This window comes from Eucyclogobius newberryi, unplaced genomic scaffold (genome assembly GCF_026437365.1).
Source record: "Eucyclogobius newberryi isolate DKJ021-1_F unplaced genomic scaffold, fEucNew1.0.hap1 SCAF_128, whole genome shotgun sequence".
Classification (NCBI taxonomy): domain Eukaryota; kingdom Metazoa; phylum Chordata; class Actinopteri; order Gobiiformes; family Gobiidae; genus Eucyclogobius; species Eucyclogobius newberryi.
The window spans coordinates 96,736-117,500 of NW_027315755.1; the positions used below are offsets into that span (position 1 = coordinate 96,736).

At 51.9% G+C, this 20,765-nt stretch overlaps 6 non-coding genes and 2 pseudogenes across 6 annotated transcripts; all 8 read left to right on the plus strand.

Annotated features, from left to right (window-relative positions):
- Positions 1-6,227: 6,227 nt before the first annotated feature.
- On the plus strand, positions 6,228-6,346 carry LOC140357257 (5S ribosomal RNA). Its single transcript, XR_011926427.1, has one exon. It is a non-coding gene; the product is annotated as a 5S ribosomal RNA (ribosomal RNA).
- A 167-nt stretch (positions 6,347-6,513) lies between these two features.
- LOC140357538 (5S ribosomal RNA) lies at positions 6,514-6,642 on the plus strand (annotated as a pseudogene).
- Positions 6,643-12,874: 6,232 nt separating this feature from the next.
- On the plus strand, positions 12,875-12,993 carry LOC140357174 (5S ribosomal RNA). Its single transcript, XR_011926346.1, has one exon. It is a non-coding gene; the product is annotated as a 5S ribosomal RNA (ribosomal RNA).
- A 167-nt stretch (positions 12,994-13,160) lies between these two features.
- LOC140357466 (5S ribosomal RNA) lies at positions 13,161-13,279 on the plus strand (annotated as a pseudogene).
- Positions 13,280-13,438: 159 nt separating this feature from the next.
- Positions 13,439-13,557, plus strand: LOC140357269 (5S ribosomal RNA). Its single transcript, XR_011926438.1, has one exon. It is a non-coding gene; the product is annotated as a 5S ribosomal RNA (ribosomal RNA).
- A 161-nt stretch (positions 13,558-13,718) lies between these two features.
- Positions 13,719-13,837, plus strand: LOC140357387 (5S ribosomal RNA). Its single transcript, XR_011926550.1, has one exon. It is a non-coding gene; the product is annotated as a 5S ribosomal RNA (ribosomal RNA).
- A 167-nt stretch (positions 13,838-14,004) lies between these two features.
- On the plus strand, positions 14,005-14,123 carry LOC140357139 (5S ribosomal RNA). The gene has a single exon (XR_011926313.1). It is a non-coding gene; the product is annotated as a 5S ribosomal RNA (ribosomal RNA).
- Positions 14,124-14,279: 156 nt separating this feature from the next.
- Positions 14,280-14,398, plus strand: LOC140357389 (5S ribosomal RNA). Its single transcript, XR_011926552.1, has one exon. It is a non-coding gene; the product is annotated as a 5S ribosomal RNA (ribosomal RNA).
- The last annotated feature ends 6,367 nt before the right edge of the window (positions 14,399-20,765 follow it).

Genomic DNA, 20,765 nt, shown 5'->3' on the forward strand with positions numbered 1-20,765 from the left:
GGAAAAGCAACAGCGCAATACTGGTCCTCCATGGGGAAAGGGAATAGCGACAGCCTCGGCAGTATAAGACTATTCCTCCATGTTCAAGGAACAATTGCAGTCTAAGTCTCGTCCTGCATGGGAAAAAAGGGAGCAGCAGCAGTCTTGAAACGGGGGCTTCCCCTCGCCGGAGGGCAGGGAAGTCTATACTTTAGAACAAAAATGGTGCAGGTGCGTGCAATTTGTGGTGTGCTGCATGGTCTGGAGCTGGAGGTTTGGGAGTTTTTTTTGAGTTTTTAATCGTTATTTTGGTCATTTTCATTTACTTTTTTCAGTTCTTTTGTTTGTTCCCCTCCCAGTAAACTTACTGGGAGGTGGATTTTTTGTTTTTTGTGAGCATGGCTCAAAGGACGGACAACACGGCATCGGACACTGGAATGGACACGACAAAGGCAAGACAAAGTTTGAAAGAATCTGTAAATAATAGAAAGAACGAAGAAAGAAGAATGAAATTTATGAAAGAACTCACTGTGGTGTTGGAGTTGACGGAGGGAGCACAAATCACGCCACTAGCTTTTTTGAAATCGACTCAGGAGGTGTGCGGCTCCATAGTAGCGTGCAGACTCATCTCGAAGGACAAATATGAAGTAACCGTCAGTACCACTAAAGCGAAGGAGCGGCTCCTGGACGGGTACTGCATTGGAGGAGTCAGGGTTCACGCCCGTGACATCTCGGTGGATGAGCTGGTCGTGTCCTTCATGGGGCTGCCGGCTTATATCGAGGACGAGGAGATCCTGGCCAAGCTCTACGCCTGGGGGGTCTCTGCGGTCTCCGAGGTGAGGAGGAGAATGTGGCCGGGGACGAACGTGGCGGACGGCACCAGGTTTGTACGGGTAAGGTTCACGGACACGGTGCAGTCCTTACCGTATTCTGTCAGGTTTGACACCGCGGGGGGCCCCGAGTACTTCAGGGTAATACACGACAGGCAGGTGCGGGTGTGTAGGGGGTGTCTCCAGCCTGGCCATATTCTGAGGGAGTGCCCTGACTTTCTGTGCCGCAACTGCGGGAGCCAGGGGCATTACGCGCGCGAGTGCGTCGCGCAGCGGGCCCCGAAGTGCAGAGAGTGCCGCATGTTCCGCCACTTATGTCCGTGTGGTGCGGGTGACAGAGAGGAGGACAGAGGGGAGGACAGAGGGGAGGACAGGGAGGACGCCATTGGAGGAGAGAGCAGTGACGTGGCCCAGAACGTGCCCGCAACTGCTCTCTCCGAAGTAGAGGAGTTTTTGGAGGAGGAGGCTGTGGAGGAGTCAGGGGAGCCAGAGGTGTCTGGCTCCTCTTGCTCCTCTGACTCCTCAGACGAGGAGGCGCCCGTCGCACTGGAGATGGTGCTCGGCTCAGCGCTGGCGTCTGGGAAGGTGGGAGCAGGACAAACTGCTCCTCCTGACCAGAGGGAGGGGACTCGTGAGGGTCCAACTCCTAAGCCCGTGGAGGAAGAGGCTGAACCCGGGAGGAGGATGGGTGCGGGACAGGCCCCGCATCTTACCTCCAAAGGGGGGGACATCACCACAGGGCTGGGTGATGATCCCAAGCTCCAGTCGGACGGTGGTAAGAGGGGACAGGTGGAGAAAAAGGAAAAGAAAGGGGCAAGACGCAGGAAGCAGGTGGCAGGAGACGGAGAGGGCGCTGCTGCTGAGAGCGGCTCTGCCTCCTCCGTTCCAACCACCTCAAAAGCGCCAGCAGAAAGCTCCATCAACCCACCATCCTCCACACGCAGCTCTGCCCCACGAGGTGAGCTCGAGACTGTTTTTAATGATGACTTCATGGATTTCTCCACCCGTGAAGTCAGAAAAAGAGTGTGGCAGTCGGATGCGACGGGCGCCAAAAAGAAGTCTAAATAAAAGATGGGTTACATCCTCCAAGGTCTCCTCTTAATGGCGTTCTCCTTGTCCTCTTGGAACGCAGGCGGCCTGCGGAGCCCAGTGCGGATGCAGAGCGCGTTATACTTTTCCAAGTGGGACGTGCTCTGCATCCAAGAAACGCACTGGGATGTCAGCCACGCGCAACAAGTGCGGAGCATGGGAGTAGGCTCTGTATTTTGGGCCCTGGGCACGGCGTGCTCGCGCGGTGTGGCCACGGTGGTGAGGCCTGGTGTCTTAGGCCAACCCACCCTGGTACACGCCGACCCAGAGGGCTCCTTCCTGGTCCTGGACTTCACGGACACAGTGAAGTTCAGACTAATTAACATCTACGCCCCGAACGATGATGGTCTGAGGAGGCAATTCTTCAAAAAAATATTTCGCTTTGCGAACGACAATACAATCATAATCGGTGACTTTAATACAACACTTTGCAAGACAGACATCGGCATTAACAACTCTTTTAAAAACAGCACTGCCAGGACAGCCCTGTTGGAAGAAGCCGCCAGCAGGAACCTGACGGAGGTGTGGCGGTTCGTCCACCCCTTCCTGAAGGATTTCTCCAGGCGGCAGGTCGTCCAGGGCGTCCTGAAGCAGTCCCGCATTGACCTCTGTTTTGCCTCCTCAGACCTGGCACAGAGAGTCAGTGGTGCTTCCTACAAGTGGTCAGGCTTGAGTGATCACTCCACTTTAGATATTTATTTTGGGTTAGTTTCATCACCGAGGAATGGAGGACTGTGGGTCCTAAACAGCTCCATCCTCGGTGATGAAACTTTTTGTAGGAAAATGGACTTTTTGTTTGATGTATTTGACATGGAGCTGGAGCTGATCGACAGCGTGGTCGATTGGTGGCCGACGGCAAAAACACGCATTAAAAAGCTCTGTGTCAATTACAGCAAACACAAGGCGTGGCTGTCGACCAGGAGGGAGACCGCTCTCCGCCAGCGCCTGCAGGTCCTGGACCAGGGCGCAGCTTCCACCACTGGCCCTGTGGATCCAGAGTACCTGGTGGTGCGCGCTGAGCTGGAGCAGCTGGAGGTAAGTAGGTGTCAGGGTGCAATTTTGAGGGCAAAAGCCAGACACACAGTCGAAGGAGAACGCTCGACAGCGTTCTTCTTCGGCTGTGAGAAGGTTACACAGGGAAAGATGCACATAGATAAGTTGATAGATAAGACAGGTAAGATTGTTTCCGAGGTAAGTGAGGTTTTAGAGACAGCGCAGGATTTCTATAGTAGGCTTTTTAGTTCAGACGGAGTGGCAGAGCAGGCTTTAGACCAGGCTGTAGGTGCTCTGGAGCGCACACTGAGCAGGGAGGATAGGGAGCTGTGCGACGCGCCTCTGTCTCTCATGGAGATAGAGGCTGCAGTCAAGAGTTTAAATACAGGAAAAAGCCCCGGAGAGGACGGACTAACCTGTGAGTTTTTCAAGCGTTTCGCTTCCAGGTTAGCTCCGATCCTACTCCTATTATATCAGGATTTTGAGAGTGAGAGTAGAGTTGGCGATGGTTTTGCGATGAGTGTCGTCACTCTGCTTTTTAAGAAGGGCGACAGGAGCAGCCTCGCCAACTACAGGCCCATTAGCCTTTTGAACGTAGACTATAAAATTTTAGCAAAGGTATTAGCAGGTAGGTTAAAGCGTGTGATTGGATCCGTCATACACCCCTCGCAGGCCTACAGCGTCCCCGGGAGGGACATCTCAGACACAGTTTTGTCTCTGAGATATCTCCTTCGGCAGATGCACGCGACCGGTGGTATTCACGTTAGTGTAGACTTTAACAAGGCGTTCGACAGAGTTGAGCATTCGTTCCTCTGGACTGTATTAGGTAAGTTAGGTTTCGGTGAACGGTTTGTTAATTGGCTACAGCTCATCTATTCCTTTGCGGTCAGTAAGGTCAAAGTCAACGGGTTTCTAACTGACTCTTTCCCCTTGAAAAGATCAGTCAGGCAGGGCTGTCCCCTCTCGTCGCTCCTCTACAGCATCGCCGCTGAGCCTTTGGCGGCCATGTTGAGGGCGGACGCGGCGGTGAGGGGACTGACCACGCCTGCGGGTAGGGAAGTCAAAATCTTTCAGTACGCAGATGACACGAATCTGATCCTCCGAGACGTGGAGAGCCTGAACGCCTCTCTCCACGTGCTCAATGTTTACGGCCTCGCTTCAGGGGCCAAAATCAATTTCGATAAAACCACGGTTAAATTTTGCGGCAGCGTCACGCCTGTTCCTCTCCCTGTCCAGCTCCGGGAGGCCGGGGACTCCTACAAGGTCCTCGGCGTCCCCCTGGGCAGAGACGAGGAGGCGTGTCGTACTGCACTTTGGTCGCCTTTGTGCGAGAAAATTACAGCGCGCTTGAATTTTTGGAGACGTCGTAATCTGACATTAAAAGGTAAAGTCTTAGTTGTAAATTCTTTGTGCATGTCCATGTTGAACCATGCACTCTCCGTGTACGGCCTGCCGGGGGTCTATGCTAACAAATTAAGGTTAGTGATAAACCACTTTTTGTGGAATCGTGAGAGGGGCTTTATTGCACATAAGGTTATGATAGGTGAGTACGATCAGGGAGGTTTAAAGTTAGCAGATTTAGAGTTAAGGAAGAAGGCCTTCAGGCTGAAAACAATTCGGAAATTTCTAGACGTTGAGGTAGATGCTCCATGGAAGGATTATATAGGTGAGTTTGTTAATAGTCTAGGTAAGTTTGGTGTTTATAATTTGTGTTTGTTGCCCCCTGTTTCGGTCCTGGAAGGCCTCCCCCCCTTCGAGAGGGAACTCTTGGAGGCGTGGAGGACTTTCAGGCCCCTGACTGTGGCGGTTCCAGACAGCGGTGAGGGTCTCGCGCACATGCCCCTCCGTCATAACCCTGACTTGCTCTCCGCTCCCCCCGGGAAGCGCGAGTGCATGATCAGTGGGGCGATGGAGGAGGCTGGGCTGGAATATGTAGGTAAGGTATTTGACGTGAAAGGTAATTTTAGTGTAGATTACATAGGGAAGTGTTTTAGGTTAGCAGGTAAAGTGTTTAGGAAAAAGTATATTAGTGGTATGGTAAGTATTTTTAACAGGAATCTGGTCAGGCATTGGGGAAGCACTTTGGGCCAAATGGGGAGCACGACAGGTAAGTTGAATTTTAATGTATTTGTTAGCACGGGGAGGTTTAGGATTTTCACAGACCTACCCACCCGCATCCTGTATCAGTTGTTGTTGCCGGGAGTGCTCAGGCGTCCCGCCTCGGAACACAAATGGTCATTAACATTCCCCGCACGCACCATCGCAACCATCTGGGCCAACATCTTTAATTGGTACACCCCACATAACGTAGGTCATTTTGACTTCAGATTTAGACACAGGATCGTCTTTACATCCGCAGCACTGCACGCATTTCTTCCCGACAGCTACGCTGCGGACTGCCCCGTGTGCCACGGACCCCCCGAGACCCTGGAGCACATGCTGTACACCTGCCCGGCCGTCCGCCCGTTCTGGTCCCGACTGCAGGACCTCCTCGCTCGGAGGCTGTCCTGGAGACTCCCACCGCCGGCGGCCCTAGGAGGGGACGACCAGGAGCCCTGGCTCCTCCTCTTTGGTCCCGGACAGAGTCGCTCTGGAGCCAACATCCATCTCGCCCGACTAACCCTCTCCATAGCCCGGTACACATTATATCTCAACAGGAACATCCATCTCCGTGACAATAAAACAGCAGCACCCTGGCCCATCTTCAAAGGACTCTTGGCCGCACACCTCCGACACCTCCACATGGCAGCAGAGCACCGGTTCATCACCCACCTCGTCCCCCACAACACCCTGATCCACCTCACACCCTCTGGAAACCTGGACATCCTCTTCTGACCCCGGCATCACCCCCCCCAACCACGGCATCACCCCCCATCACTGAAGAATGTTTGGAGAATGATTGTGTGTTTGATTTTCTGTAATTTTTTTTTGTCTCGTCTCCCCCTGCCCTTGTGTATCCCATTCCCTTGCCCTTGTGTGTCATGTATGTCTGTACATTCATGTAAATATATGTAAATACTTGTTTTAAGATGTTTTTGATAATAAAAGATAAAAAAAAAAAAAAAAGACCAGCCCGATCTCGTCTGATCTCGGAAGCCAAGCAGGGTTGGGCCTGATTAGTACTTGGATGGGAGACCGCCTGGGAATACCTGGGAATACCAGGTGCTGTGAGCATTTTCACACTTTTTCACCTGTCAAAAAAAAGAAAAAAAAAAGAAGTTTTTCATTGAGATATCCCAATTTTGACCGAGCAAGTGGCGTGAAGGTACTCTTCACGAAAAGACAGTGTTTGATGCAAAAAAAGCCATTTATACGAGTTTTGACCTGGAACATTTCGCTCACGGCCATACCACCCTGGACCCGCCCGATCTCGTCTGATCTCGGAAGCCAAGCAGGGTTGGGCCTGTTTAGTACTTGGATGGGAGACCGCCTGGGAATACCAGGTGCTGTGAGCTTTTTCACACTTTTTCACCTGTCAAAAAAAAAAAGAAAAAAAAAAAAGAAGTTTTTCATTCAGATATCCCAATTTTGACCGAGCAAGTGGCGTGAAGGTACTCTTCATGAAAAGACAGTGTTTGATGCAAAAAAAGCCATTTATACGAGTTTTGACCTGGAACATTTCGCTCACGGCCATACCACCCTGGACCAGCCCGATCTCGTCTGATCTCGGAAGCCAAGCAGGGTTGGGCCTGATTAGTACTTGGATGGGAGACCGCCTGGGAATACCTGGGAATACCAGGTGCTGTGAGCATTTTCACACTTTTTCACCTGTCAAAAAAAAGAAAAAAAAAAGAAGTTTTTCATTGAGATATCCCAATTTTGACCGAGCAAGTGGCGTGAAGGTACTCTTCACGAAAAGACAGTGTTTGATGCAAAAAAAGCCATTTATACGAGTTTTGACCTGGAACATTTCGCTCACGGCCATACCACCCTGGACCAGCCCCTTTGCAATCAGTGCAGGTGCGTGCAATTTGTGGTGTGCTGCATGGTCTGGAGCTGGGGGTTTTGGGAGTTTTTTTTGAGTTTTTAATCGTTATTTTGGTCATTTTCATTTACTTTTTTCAGTTCTTTTGTTTGTTCCCCTCCCAGTAAACTTACTGGGAGGTGGATTTTTTGTTTTTTGTGAGCATGGCTCAAAGGACGGACAACACGGCATCGGACACTGGAATGGACACGACAAAGGCAAGACAAAGTTTGAAAGAATCTGTAAATAATAGAAAGAACGAAGAAAGAAGAATGAAATTTATGAAAGAACTCACTGTGGTGTTGGAGTTGACGGAGGGAGCACAAATCACGCCACTAGCTTTTTTGAAATCGACTCAGGAGGTGTGCGGCTCCATAGTAGCGTGCAGACTCATCTCGAAGGACAAATATGAAGTAACCGTCAGTACCACTAAAGCGAAGGAGCGGCTCCTGGACGGGTACTGCATTGGAGGAGTCAGGGTTCACGCCCGTGACATCTCGGTGGATGAGCTGGTCGTGTCCTTCATGGGGCTGCCGGCTTATATCGAGGACGAGGAGATCCTGGCCAAGCTCTACGCCTGGGGGGTCTCTGCGGTCTCCGAGGTGAGGAGGAGAATGTGGCCGGGGACGAACGTGGCGGACGGCACCAGGTTTGTACGGGTAAGGTTCACGGACACGGTGCAGTCCTTACCGTATTCTGTCAGGTTTGACACCGCGGGGGGCCCCGAGTACTTCAGGGTAATACACGACAGGCAGGTGCGGGTGTGTAGGGGGTGTCTCCAGCCTGGCCATATTCTGAGGGAGTGCCCTGACTTTCTGTGCCGCAACTGCGGGAGCCAGGGGCATTACGCGCGCGAGTGCGTCGCGCAGCGGGCCCCGAAGTGCAGAGAGTGCCGCATGTTCCGCCACTTATGTCCGTGTGGTGCGGGTGACAGAGAGGAGGACAGAGAGGAGGACAGAGGGGAGGACAGAGGGGAGGACAGGGAGGACGCCATTGGAGGAGAGAGCAGTGACGTGGCCCAGAACGTGCCCGCAACTGCTCTCTCCGAAGTAGAGGAGTTTTTGGAGGAGGAGGCTGTGGAGGAGTCAGGGGAGCCAGAGGTGTCTGGCTCCTCTTGCTCCTCTGACTCCTCAGACGAGGAGGCGTCCGTCGCACTGGAGATGGTGCTCGGCTCAGCGCTGGCGTCTGGGAAGGTGGGAGCAGGACAAACTGCTCCTCCTGACCAGAGGGAGGGGACTCGTGAGGGTCCAACTCCTAAGCCCGTGGAGGAAGAGGCTGAACCCGGGAGGAGGATGGGTGCGGGACAGGCCCCGCATCTTACCTCCAAAGGGGGGGACATCACCACAGGGCTGGGTGATGATCCCAAGCTCCAGTCGGACGGTGGTAAGAGGGGACAGGTGGAGAAGAAGGATAAGAAAGGGGCAAGACGCAGGAAGCAGGTGGCAGGAGACGGAGAGGGCGCTGCTGCTGAGAGCGGCTCTGCCTCCTCCGTTCCAACCACTTCAAAAGCGCCAGCAGAAAGCTCCATCAACCCACCATCCTCCACACGCAGCTCTGCCCCACGAGGTGAGCTCGAGACTGTTTTTAATGATGACTTCATGGATTTCTCCACCCGTGAAGTCAGAAAAAGAGTGTGGCAGTCGGATGCGACGGGCGCCAAAAAGAAGTCTAAATAAAAGATGGGTTACATCCTCCAAGGTCTCCTCTTAATGGCGTTCTCCTTGTCCTCTTGGAACGCAGGCGGCCTGCGGAGCCCAGTGCGGATGCAGAGCGCGTTACACTTTTCCAAGTGGGACGTGCTCTGCATCCAAGAAACGCACTGGGATGTCAGCCACGCGCAACAAGTGCGGAGCATGGGAGTGGGCTCTGTATTTTGGGCCCTGGGCACGGCGTGCTCGCGCGGTGTGGCCACGGTGGTGAGGCCTGGTGTCTTAGGCCAACCCACCCTGGTACACGCCGACCCAGAGGGCTCCTTCCTGGTCCTGGACTTCACGGACACAGTGAAGTTCAGACTAATTAACATCTACGCCCCGAACGATGATGGTCTGAGGAGGCAATTCTTCAAAAAAATATTTCGCTTTGCGAACGACAATACAATCATAATCGGTGACTTTAATACAACACTTTGCAAGACAGACATCGGCATTAACAACTCTTTTAAAAACAGCACTGCCAGGACAGCCCTGTTGGAAGAAGCCGCCAGCAGGAACCTGACGGAGGTGTGGCGGTTCGTCCACCCCTTCCTGAAGGATTTCTCCAGGCGGCAGGTCGTCCAGGGCGTCCTGAAGCAGTCCCGCATTGACCTCTGTTTTGCCTCCTCAGACCTGGCACAGAGAGTCAGTGGTGCTTCCTACAAGTGGTCAGGCTTGAGTGATCACTCCACTTTAGATATTTATTTTGGGTTAGTTTCATCACCGAGGAATGGAGGACTGTGGGTCCTAAACAGCTCCATCCTCGGTGATGAAACTTTTTGTAGGAAAATGGACTTTTTGTTTGATGTATTTGACATGGAGCTGGAGCTGATCGACAGCGTGGTCGATTGGTGGCCGACGGCAAAAACACGCATTAAAAAGCTCTGTGTCAATTACAGCAAACACAAGGCGTGGCTGTCGACCAGGAGGGAGACCGCTCTCCGCCAGCGCCTGCAGGTCCTGGACCAGGGCGCAGCTTCCACCACTGGCCCTGTGGATCCAGAGTACCTGGTGGTGCGCGCTGAGCTGGAGCAGCTGGAGGTAAGTAGGTGTCAGGGTGCAATTTTGAGGGCAAAAGCCAGACACACAGTCGAAGGAGAACGCTCGACAGCGTTCTTCTTCGGCTGTGAGAAGGTTACACAGGGAAAGATGCACATAGATAAGTTGATAGATAAGACAGGTAAGATTGTTTCCGAGGTAAATGAGGTTTTAGAGACAGCGCAGGATTTCTATAGTAGGCTTTTTAGTTCAGACGGAGTGGCAGAGCAGGCTTTAGACCAGGCTGTAGGTGCTCTGGAGCGCACACTGAGCAGGGAGGATAGGGAGCTGTGCGACGCGCCTCTGTCTCTCATGGAGATAGAGGCTGCAGTCAAGAGTTTAAATACAGGGAAAAGCCCCGGAGAGGACGGACTAACCTGTGAGTTTTTCAAGCGTTTCGCTTCCAGGTTAGCTCCGATCCTACTCCTATTATATCAGGATTTTGAGAGTGAGAGTAGAGTTGGCGATGGTTTTGCGATGAGTGTCGTCACTCTGCTTTTTAAGAAGGGCGACAGGAGCAGCCTCGCCAACTACAGGCCCATTAGCCTTTTGAACGTAGACTATAAAATTTTAGCAAAGGTATTAGCAGGTAGGTTAAAGCGTGTGATTGGATCCGTCATACACCCCTCGCAGGCCTACAGCGTCCCCGGGAGGGACATCTCAGACACAGTTTTGTCTCTGAGATATCTCCTTCGGCAGATGCACGCGACCGGTGGTATTCACGTTAGTGTAGACTTTAACAAGGCGTTCGACAGAGTTGAGCATTCGTTCCTCTGGACTGTATTAGGTAAGTTAGGTTTCGGCGAACGGTTTGTTAATTGGCTACAGCTCATCTATTCCTTTGCGGTCAGTAAGGTCAAAGTCAACGGGTTTCTAACTGACTCTTTCCCCTTAAAAAGATCAGTCAGGCAGGGCTGTCCCCTCTCGTCGCTCCTCTACAGCATCGCCGCTGAGCCTTTGGCGGCCATGTTGAGGGCGGACGCGGCGGTGAGGGGACTGACCACGCCTGCGGGTAGGGAAGTCAAAATTTTTCAGTACGCAGATGACACGAATCTGATCCTCCGAGACGTGGAGAGCCTGAACGCCTCTCTCCACGTGCTCAATGTTTACGGCCTCGCTTCAGGGGCCAAAATCAATTTCGATAAAACCACGGTTAAATTTTGCGGCAGCGTCACGCCTGTTCCTCTCCCTGTCCAGCTCCGGGAGGCGGGGGACTCCTACAAGGTCCTCGGCGTCCCCCTGGGCAGAGACGAGGAGGCGTGTCGTACTGCACTTTGGTCGCCTTTGTGCGAGAAAATTACAGCGCGCTTGAATTTTTGGAGACGTCGTAATCTGACATTAAAAGGTAAAGTCTTAGTTGTAAATTCTTTGTGCATGTCCATGTTGAACCATGCACTCTCCGTGTACGGCCTGCCGGGGGTCTATGCTAACAAATTAAGGTTAGTGATAAACCACTTTTTGTGGAATCGTGAGAGGGGCTTTATTGCACATAAGGTTATGATAGGTGAGTACGATCAGGGAGGTTTAAAGTTAGCAGATTTAGAGTTAAGGAAGAAGGCCTTCAGGCTGAAAACAATTCGGAAATTTCTAGACGTTGAGGTAGATGCTCCATGGAAGGATTATATAGGTGAGTTTGTTAATAGTCTAGGTAAGTTTGGTGTTTATAATTTGTGTTTGTTGCCCCCTGTTTCGGTCCTGGAGGGCCTCCCCCCCTTCGAGAGGGAACTCTTGGAGGCGTGGAGGACTTTCAGGCCCCTGACTGTGGCGGTTCCAGACAGCGGTGAGGGTCTCGCGCACATGCCCCTCCGTCATAACCCTGACTTGCTCTCCGCTCCCCCCGGGAAGCGCGAGTGCATGATCAGTGGGGCGATGGAGGAGGCTGGGCTGGAATATGTAGGTAAGGTATTTGACGTGAAAGGTAATTTTAGTGTAGATTACATAGGGAAGTGTTTTAGGTTAGCAGGTAAAGTGTTTAGGAGAAAGTATATTAGTGGTATGGTAAGTATTTTTAACAGGAATCTGGTCAGGCATTGGGGAAGCACTTTGGGCCAAATGGGGAGCACGACAGGTAAGTTGAATTTTAATGTATTTGTTAGCACGGGGAGGTTTAGGATTTTCACAGACCTACCCACCCGCATCCTGTATCAGTTGTTGTTGCCGGGAGTGCTCGGGCGTCCCGCCTCGGAACACAAATGGTCATTAACATTCCCCGCACGCACCATCGCAACCATCTGGGCCAACATCTTTAATTGGTACACCCCACATAACGTAGGTCATTTTGACTTCAGATTTAGACACAGGATCGTCTTTACATCCGCAGCACTGCACGCATTTCTTCCCGACAGCTACGCTGCGGACTGCCCCGTGTGCCACGGACCCCCCGAGACCCTGGAGCACATGCTGTACACCTGCCCGGCCGTCCGCCCGTTCTGGTCCCGACTGCAGGACCTCCTCGCTCGGAGGCTGTCCTGGAGGCTCCCACCGCCGGCGGCCCTAGGAGGGGACGACCAGGAGCCCTGGCTCCTCCTCTTTGGTCCCGGACAGAGTCGCTCTGGAGCCAACACCCATCTCGCCCGACTAACCCTCTCCATAGCCCGGTACACATTATATCTCAACAGGAACATCCATCTCCGTGACAATAAAACAGCAGCACCCTGGCCCATCTTCAAAGGACTCTTGGCCGCACACCTCCGACACCTCCACATGGCAGCAGAGCACCGGTTCATCACCCACCTCGTCCCCCACAACACCCTGATCCACCTCACACCCTCTGGAAACCTGGACATCCTCTTCTGACCCCGGCATCACCCCCCCCAACCACGGCATCACCCCCCATCACTGAAGAATGTTTGGAGAATGATTGTGTGTTTGATTTTCTGTAATTTTTTGTCTCGTCTCCCCCTGCCCTTGTGTATCCCATTCCCTTGCCCTTGTGTGTCATGTATGTCTGTACATTCATGTAAATATATGTAAATACTTGTTTTAAGATGTTTTTGATAATAAAAGATAAAAAAAAAAAAGACCAGCCCGATCTCGTCTGATCTCGGAAGCCAAGCAGGGTTGGGCCTGGTTAGTGCTTGGATGGGAGACCGCCTGGGAATACCTGGGAATACCAGGTGCTGTGAGCATTTTCACACTTTTTCACCTGTCAAAAAAAAAAAAAAAAAAAGAAGTTTTTCATCGAGATATCCCAATTTTGACCGAGCAAGTGGCGTGAAGGTACTCTTCACGAAAAGACAGTGTTTGATGCAAAAAAAGCCATTTATACGAGTTTTGACCTGGAACATTTCGCTCACGGCCATACCACCCTGGACCAGCCCGATCTCGTCTGATCTCGGAAGCCAAGCAGGGTTGGGCCTGGTTAGTACTTGGATGGGAGACCGCCTGGGAATACCAGGTGCTGTGAGCATTTTCACACTTTTTCACCTGTCAAAAAAAAAAAAAAAAAAATAAAAGAAGTTTTTCATTGAGATATCCCAATTTTGACCGAGCAAGTGGCGTGAAGGTACTCTTCAGGAAAAGACAGTGTTTGATGCAAAAAAAGCCATTTATACGAGTTTTGACCTGGAACATTTCGCTCACGGCCATACCACCCTGCACCAGCCCGATCTCGTCTTATCTCGGAAGCCAAGCAGGGTTGGGCCTGGTTAGTACTTGGATGGGAGCCCGCCTGGGAATACCAGGTGCTGTGAGCATTTTCACACTTTTTCACCTGTCAAAAAAAAAAAAAAAAGAAGTTTTTCATTGAGATATCCCAATTTTGACCGAGCAAGTGGCGTGAAGGTACTCTTCACGAAAAGACAGTGTTTGATGCAAAAAAAGCCATTTATACGAGTTTTGACCTGGAACATTTCGCTCACGGCCATACCACCCTGGACCCGCCCGATCTCGTCTGATCTCGGAAGCCAAGCAGGGTTGGGCCTGTTTAGTACTTGGATGGGAGACCGCCTGGGAATACCAGGTGCTGTGAGCTTTTTCACACTTTTTCACCTGTCAAAAAAAAAAAAAAAAAAGAAGTTTTTCATTGAGATATCCCAATTTTGACCGAGCAAGTGGCGTGAAGGTACTCTTCACGAAAAGACAGTGTTTGATGCAAAAAAAGCCATTTATACGAGTTTTGACCTGGAACATTTCGCTCACGGCCATACCACCCTGGACCCGCCCGATCTCGTCTGATCTCGGAAGCCAAGCAGGGTTGGGCCTGTTTAGTGCTTGGATGGGAGACCGCCTGGGAATACCAGGTGCTGTGAGCTTTTTCACACTTTTTCACCTGTCAAAAAAAAAAAGAAAAAAAAAGAAGAAGTTTTTCATTGAGATATCCCAATTTTGACCGAGCAAGTGGAGTGAAGGTACTCTTCATGAAAAGACAGTGTTTGATGCAAAAAAAGCCATTTATACGAGTTTTGACCTGGAACATTTCGCTCACGGCCATACCACCCTGGACCCGCCCGATCTCGTCTGATCTCGGAAGCCAAGCAGGGTTGGGCCTGTTTAGTACTTGGATGGGAGACCGCCTGGGAATACCAGGTGCTGTGAGCATTTTCACACTTTTTCACCTGTCAAAAAAAAAAAAAAAAAAAAGAAGAAGTTTTTCATTGAGATATCCCAATTTTGACCGAGCAAGTGGCGTGAAGGTACTCTTCACGAAAAGACAGTGTTTGATATAAAAAAGGCCGTTTTGACCTGGAACATTTCGCTCACGGCCATACCACCCTGGACCAGCCCGATCTCGTCTGATCTCGGAAGCTAAGCAGGGCTGGGCCTGGTTAGTATTTGGATGGGAGACCTCCTTGAAATACCAGGTGCTGTGAGCAAAACTACCCCCATTACACACAGGAACAGTAGAGCCTAAGACTTGTCCTTTCCATGGGAACAAAGGGGATAGCAACAGCCTCGGCAGCCTAAGACTGTTCCTCCATGATCAGGAACAGCAACAGCACAAATACTGGTCCTCCATGGGAACAAAGGGAATAGCAACAGCCTCGGCAGTCTAAGACTATTCCTCCATGATCAGGAACAGTAGCGGTCTAAGACTGGTACTCCATGGGAACAAAGGGAACAGCAGCGACGGTCTGGCAGTCTAAGACTATCCCTCCATGATGCAAGGAACAGCAGCACGTAAAACTGGTCCTCCCTGGTTGTATATGGCGAGAACTGGTAACTCCAGGTGAGAACTGGGCTGTGTCAGACTGTTCTTCCATGAGAAAGGAAAAGCAACAGCGCAATACTGGTCCTCCATGGGGAAAGGGAATAGCGACAGCCTCGGCAGTATAAGACTATTCCTCCATGTTCAAGGAACAATTGCAGTCTAAGTCTCGTCCTGCATGGGAAAAAAGGGAGCAGCAGCAGTCTTGAAACGGGGGCTTCCCCTCGCCGGAGGGCAGGGAAGTCTATACTTTAAGGCAATCAGTGCAGGTGCGTGCAATTTGTTTTGTGCTGCATGGTCTGGAGCTGGAGGTTTGGGAGTTTTTTTTGAGTTTTTAATCGTTATTTTGGTCATTTTCATTTACTTTTTTCAGTTCTTTTGTTTGTTCCCCTCCCAGTAAACTTACTGGGAGGTGGATTTTTTGTTTTTTGTGAGCATGGCTCAAAGGACGGACAACACGGCATCGGACACTGGAATGGACACGACAAAGGCAAGACAAAGTTTGAAAGAATCTGTAAATAATAGAAAGAACGAAGAAAGAAGAATGAAATTTATGAAAGAACTCACTGTGGTGTTGGAGTTGACGGAGGGAGCACAAATCACGCCACTAGCTTTTTTGAAATCGACTCAGGAGGTGTGCGGCTCCATAGTAGCGTGCAGACTCATCTCGAAGGACAAATATGAAGTAACCGTCAGTACCACTAAAGCGAAGGAGCGGCTCCTGGACGGGTACTGCATTGGAGGAGTCAGGGTTCACGCCCGTGACATCTCGGTGGATGAGCTGGTCGTGTCCTTCATGGGGCTGCCGGCTTATATCGAGGACGAGGAGATCCTGGCCAAGCTCTACGCCTGGGGGGTCTCTGCGGTCTCCGAGGTGAGGAGGAGAATGTGGCCGGGGACGAACGTGGCGGACGGCACCAGGTTTGTACGGGTAAGGTTCACGGACACGGTGCAGTCCTTACCGTATTCTGTCAGGTTTGACACCGCGGGGGGCCCCGAGTACTTCAGGGTAATACACGACAGGCAGGTGCGGGTGTGTAGGGGGTGTCTCCAGCCTGGCCATATTCTGAGGGAGTGCCCTGACTTTCTGTGCCGCAACTGCGGGAGCCAGGGGCATTACGCGCGCGAGTGCGTCGCGCAGCGGGCCCCGAAGTGCAGAGAGTGCCGCATGTTCCGCCACTTATGTCCGTGTGGTGCGGGTGACAGAGAGGAGGACAGAGGGGAGGACAGAGGGGAGGACAGGGAGGACGCCATTGGAGGAGAGAGCAGTGACGTGGCCCAGAACGTGCCCGCAACTGCTCTCTCCGAAGTAGAGGAGTTTTTGGAGGAGGAGGCTGTGGAGGAGTCAGGGGAGCCAGAGGTGTCTGGCTCCTCTTGCTCCTCTGACTCCTCAGACGAGGAGGCGTCCGTCGCACTGGAGATGGTGCTCGGCTCAGCGCTGGCGTCTGGGAAGGTGGGAGCAGGACAAACTGCTCCTCCTGACCAGAGGGAGGGGACTCGTGAGGGTCCAACTCCTAAGCCCGTGGAGGAAGAGGCTGAACCCGGGAGGAGGATGGGTGCGGGACAGGCCCCGCATCTTACCTCCAAAGGGGGGGACATCACCACAGGGCTGGGTGATGATCCCAAGCTCCAGTCGGACGGTGGTAAGAGGGGACAGGTGGAGAAGAAGGATAAGAAAGGGGCAAGACGCAGGAAGCAGGTGGCAGGAGACGGAGAGGGCGCTGCTGCTGAGAGCGGCTCTGCCTCCTCCGTTCCAACCACTTCAAAAGCGCCAGCAGAAAGCTCCATCAACCCACCATCCTCCACACGCAGCTCTGCCCCACGAGGTGAGCTCGAGACTGTTTTTAATGATGACTTCATGGATTTCTCCACCCGTGAAGTCAGAAAAAGAGTGTGGCAGTCGGATGCGACGGGCGCCAAAAAGAAGTCTAAATAAAAGATGGGTTACATCCTCCAAGGTCTCCTCTTAATGGCGTTCTCCTTGTCCTCTTGGAACGCAGGCGGCCTGCGGAGCCCAGTGCGGATGCAGAGCGCGTTACACTTTTCCAAGTGGGACGTGCTCTGCATCCAAGAAACGCACTGGGATGTCAGCCACGCGCAACAAGTGCGGAGCATGGGAGTAGGCTCTGTATTTTGGGCCCTGGGCACGGCGTGCTCGCGCGGTGTGGCCACGGTGGTGAGGCCTGGTGTCTTAGGCCAACCCACCCTGGTACACGCCGACCCAGAGGGCTCCTTCCTGGTCCTGGACTTCACGGACACAGTGAAGTTCAGACTAATTAACATCTACGCCCCGAACGATGATGGTCTGAGGAGGCAATTCTTCAAAAAAATATTTCGCTTTGCGAACGACAATACAATCATAATCGGTGACTTTAATACAACACTTTGCAAGACAGACATCGGCATTAACAACTCTTTTAAAAACAGCACTGCCAGGACAGCCCTGTTGGAAGAAGCCGCCAGCAGGAACCTGACGGAGGTGTGGCGGTTCGTCCACCCCTTCCTGAAGGATTTCTCCAGGCGGCAGGTCGTCCAGGGCGTCCTGAAGCAGTCCCGCATTGACCTCTGTTTTGCCTCCTCAGACCTGGCACAGAGAGTCAGTGGTGCTTCCTACAAGTGGTCAGGCTTGAGTGATCACTCCACTTTAGATATTTATTTTGGGTTAGTTTCATCACCGAGGAATGGAGGACTGTGGGTCCTAAACAGCTCCATCCTCGGTGATGAAACTTTTTGTAGGAAAATGGACTTTTTGTTTGATGTATTTGACATGGAGCTGGAGCTGATCGACAGCGTGGTCGATTGGTGGCCGACGGCAAAAACACGCATTAAAAAGCTCTGTGTCAATTACAGCAAACACAAGGCGTGGCTGTCGACCAGGAGGGAGACCGCTCTCCGCCAGCGCCTGCAGGTCCTGGACCAGGGCGCAGCTTCCACCACTGGCCCTGTGGATCCAGAGTACCTGGTGGTGCGCGCTGAGCTGGAGCAGCTGGAGGTAAGTAGGTGTCAGGGTGCAATTTTGAGGGCAAAAGCCAGACACACAGTCGAAGGAGAACGCTCGACAGCGTTCTTCTTCGGCTGTGAGAAGGTTACACAGGGAAAGATGCACATAGATAAGTTGATAGATAAGACAGGTAAGATTGTTTCCGAGGTAAGTGAGGTTTTAGAGACAGCGCAGGATTTCTATAGTAGGCTTTTTAGTTCAGACGGAGTGGCAGAGCAGGCTTTAGACCAGGCTGTAGGTGCTCTGGAGCGCACACTGAGCAGGGAGGATAGGGAGCTGTGCGACGCGCCTCTGTCTCTCATGGAGATAGAGGCTGCAGTCAAGAGTTTAAATACAGGGAAAAGCCCCGGAGAGGACGGACTAACCTGTGAGTTTTTCAAGCGTTTCGCTTCCAGGTTAGCTCCGATCCTACTCCTATTATATCAGGATTTTGAGAGTGAGAGTAGAGTTGGCGATGGTTTTGCGATGAGTGTCGTCACTCTGCTTTTTAAGAAGGGCGACAGGAGCAGCCTCGCCAACTACAGGCCCATTAGCCTTTTGAACGTAGACTATAAAATTTTAGCAAAGGTATTAGCAGGTAGGTTAAAGCGTGTGATTGGATCCGTCATACACCCCTCGCAGGCCTACAGCGTCCCCGGGAGGGACATCTCAGACACAGTTTTGTCTCTGAGATATCTCCTTCGGCAGATGCACGCGACCGGTGGTATTCACGTTAGTGTAGACTTTAACAAGGCGTTCGACAGAGTTGAGCATTCGTTCCTCTGGACTGTATTAGGTAAGTTAGGTTTCGGCGAACGGTTTGTTAATTGGCTACAGCTCATCTATTCCTTTGCGGTCAGTAAGGTCAAAGTCAACGGGTTTCTAACTGACTCTTTCCCCTTAAAAAGATCAGTCAGGCAGGGCTGTCCCCTCTCGTCGCTCCTCTACAGCATCGCCGCTGAGCCTTTGGCGGCCATGTTGAGGGCGGACGCGGCGGTGAGGGGACTGACCACGCCTGCGGGTAGGGAAGTCAAAATTTTTCAGTACGCAGATGACACGAATCTGATCCTCCGAGACGTGGAGAGCCTGAACGCCTCTCTCCACGTGCTCAATGTTTACGGCCTCGCTTCAGGGGCCAAAATCAATTTCGATAAAACCACGGTTAAATTTTGCGGCAGCGTCACGCCTGTTCCTCTCCCTGTCCAGCTCCGGGAGGCGGGGGACTCCTACAAGGTCCTCGGCGTCCCCCTGGGCAGAGACGAGGAGGCGTGTCGTACTGCACTTTGGTCGCCTTTGTGCGAGAAAATTACAGCGCGCTTGAATTTTTGGAGACGTCGTAATCTGACATTAAAAGGTAAAGTCTTAGTTGTAAATTCTTTGTGCATGTCCATGTTGAACCATGCACTCTCCGTGTACGGCCTGCCGGGGGTCTATGCTAACAAATTAAGGTTAGTGATAAACCACTTTTTGTGGAATCGTGAGAGGGGCTTTATTGCACATAAGGTTATGATAGGTGAGTACGATCAGGGAGGTTTAAAGTTAGCAGATTTAGAGTTAAGGAAGAAGGCCTTCAGGCTGAAAACAATTCGGAAATTTCTAGACGTTGAGGTAGATGCTCCATGGAAGGATTATATAGGTGAGTTTGTTAATAGTCTAGGTAAGTTTGGTGTTTATAATTTGTGTTTGTTGCCCCCTGTTTCGGTCCTGGAGGGCCTCCCCCCCTTCGAGAGGGAACTCTTGGAGGCGTGGAGGACTTTCAGGCCCCTGACTGTGGCGGTTCCAGACAGCGGTGAGGGTCTCGCGCACATGCCCCTCCGTCATAACCCTGACTTGCTCTCCGCTCCCCCCGGGAAGCGCGAGTGCATGATCAGTGGGGCGATGGAGGAGGCTGGGCTGGAATATGTAGGTAAGGTATTTGACGTGAAAGGTAATTTTAGTGTAGATTACATAGGGAAGTGTTTTAGGTTAGCAGGTAAAGTGTTTAGGAGAAAGTATATTAGTGGTATGGTAAGTATTTTTAACAGGAATCTGGTCAGGCATTGGGGAAGCACTTTGGGCCAAATGGGGAGCACGACAGGTAAGTTGAATTTTAATGTATTTGTTAGCACGGGGAGGTTTAGGATTTTCACAGACCTACCCACCCGCATCCTGTATCAGTTGTTGTTGCCGGGAGTGCTCGGGCGTCCCGCCTCGGAACACAAATGGTCATTAACATTCCCCGCACGCACCATCGCAACCATCTGGGCCAACATCTTTAATTGGTACACCCCACATAACGTAGGTCATTTTGACTTCAGATTTAGACACAGGATCGTCTTTACATCCGCAGCACTGCACGCATTTCTTCCCGACAGCTACGCTGCGGACTGCCCCGTGTGCCACGGACCCCCCGAGACCCTGGAGCACATGCTGTACACCTGCCCGGCCGTCCGCCCGTTCTGGTCCCGACTGCAGGACCTCCTCGCTCGGAGGCTGTCCTGGAGGCTCCCACCGCCGGCGGCCCTAGGAGGGGACGACCAGGAGCCCTGGCTCCTCCTCTTTGGTCCCGGACAGAGTCGCTCTGGAGCCAACACCCATCTCGCCCGACTAACCCTCTCCATAGCCCGGTACACATTATATCTCAACAGGAACATCCATCTCCGTGACAATAAAACAGCAGCACCCTGGCCCATCTTCAAAGGACTCTTGGCCGCACACCTCCGACACCTCCACATGGCAGCAGAGCACCGGTTCATCACCCACCTCGTCCCCCACAACACCCTGATCCACCTCACACCCTCTGGAAACCTGGACATCCTCTTCTGACCCCGGCATCACCCCCCCATCACTGAAGAATGTTTCGAGAATGATTGTGTGTTTGATTTTCTGTAATTTTTTGTCTCGTCTCCCCTTGCCCTTGTGTATCCCATTCCCTTGCCCTTGTGTGTCATGTATGTCTGTACATTCATGTAAATATATGTAAATACTTGTTTTAAGATGTTTTTGATAATAAAAGATAAAAAAAAAGACCAGCCCGATCTCGTCTGATCTCGGAAGCCAAGCAGGGTTGGGCCTG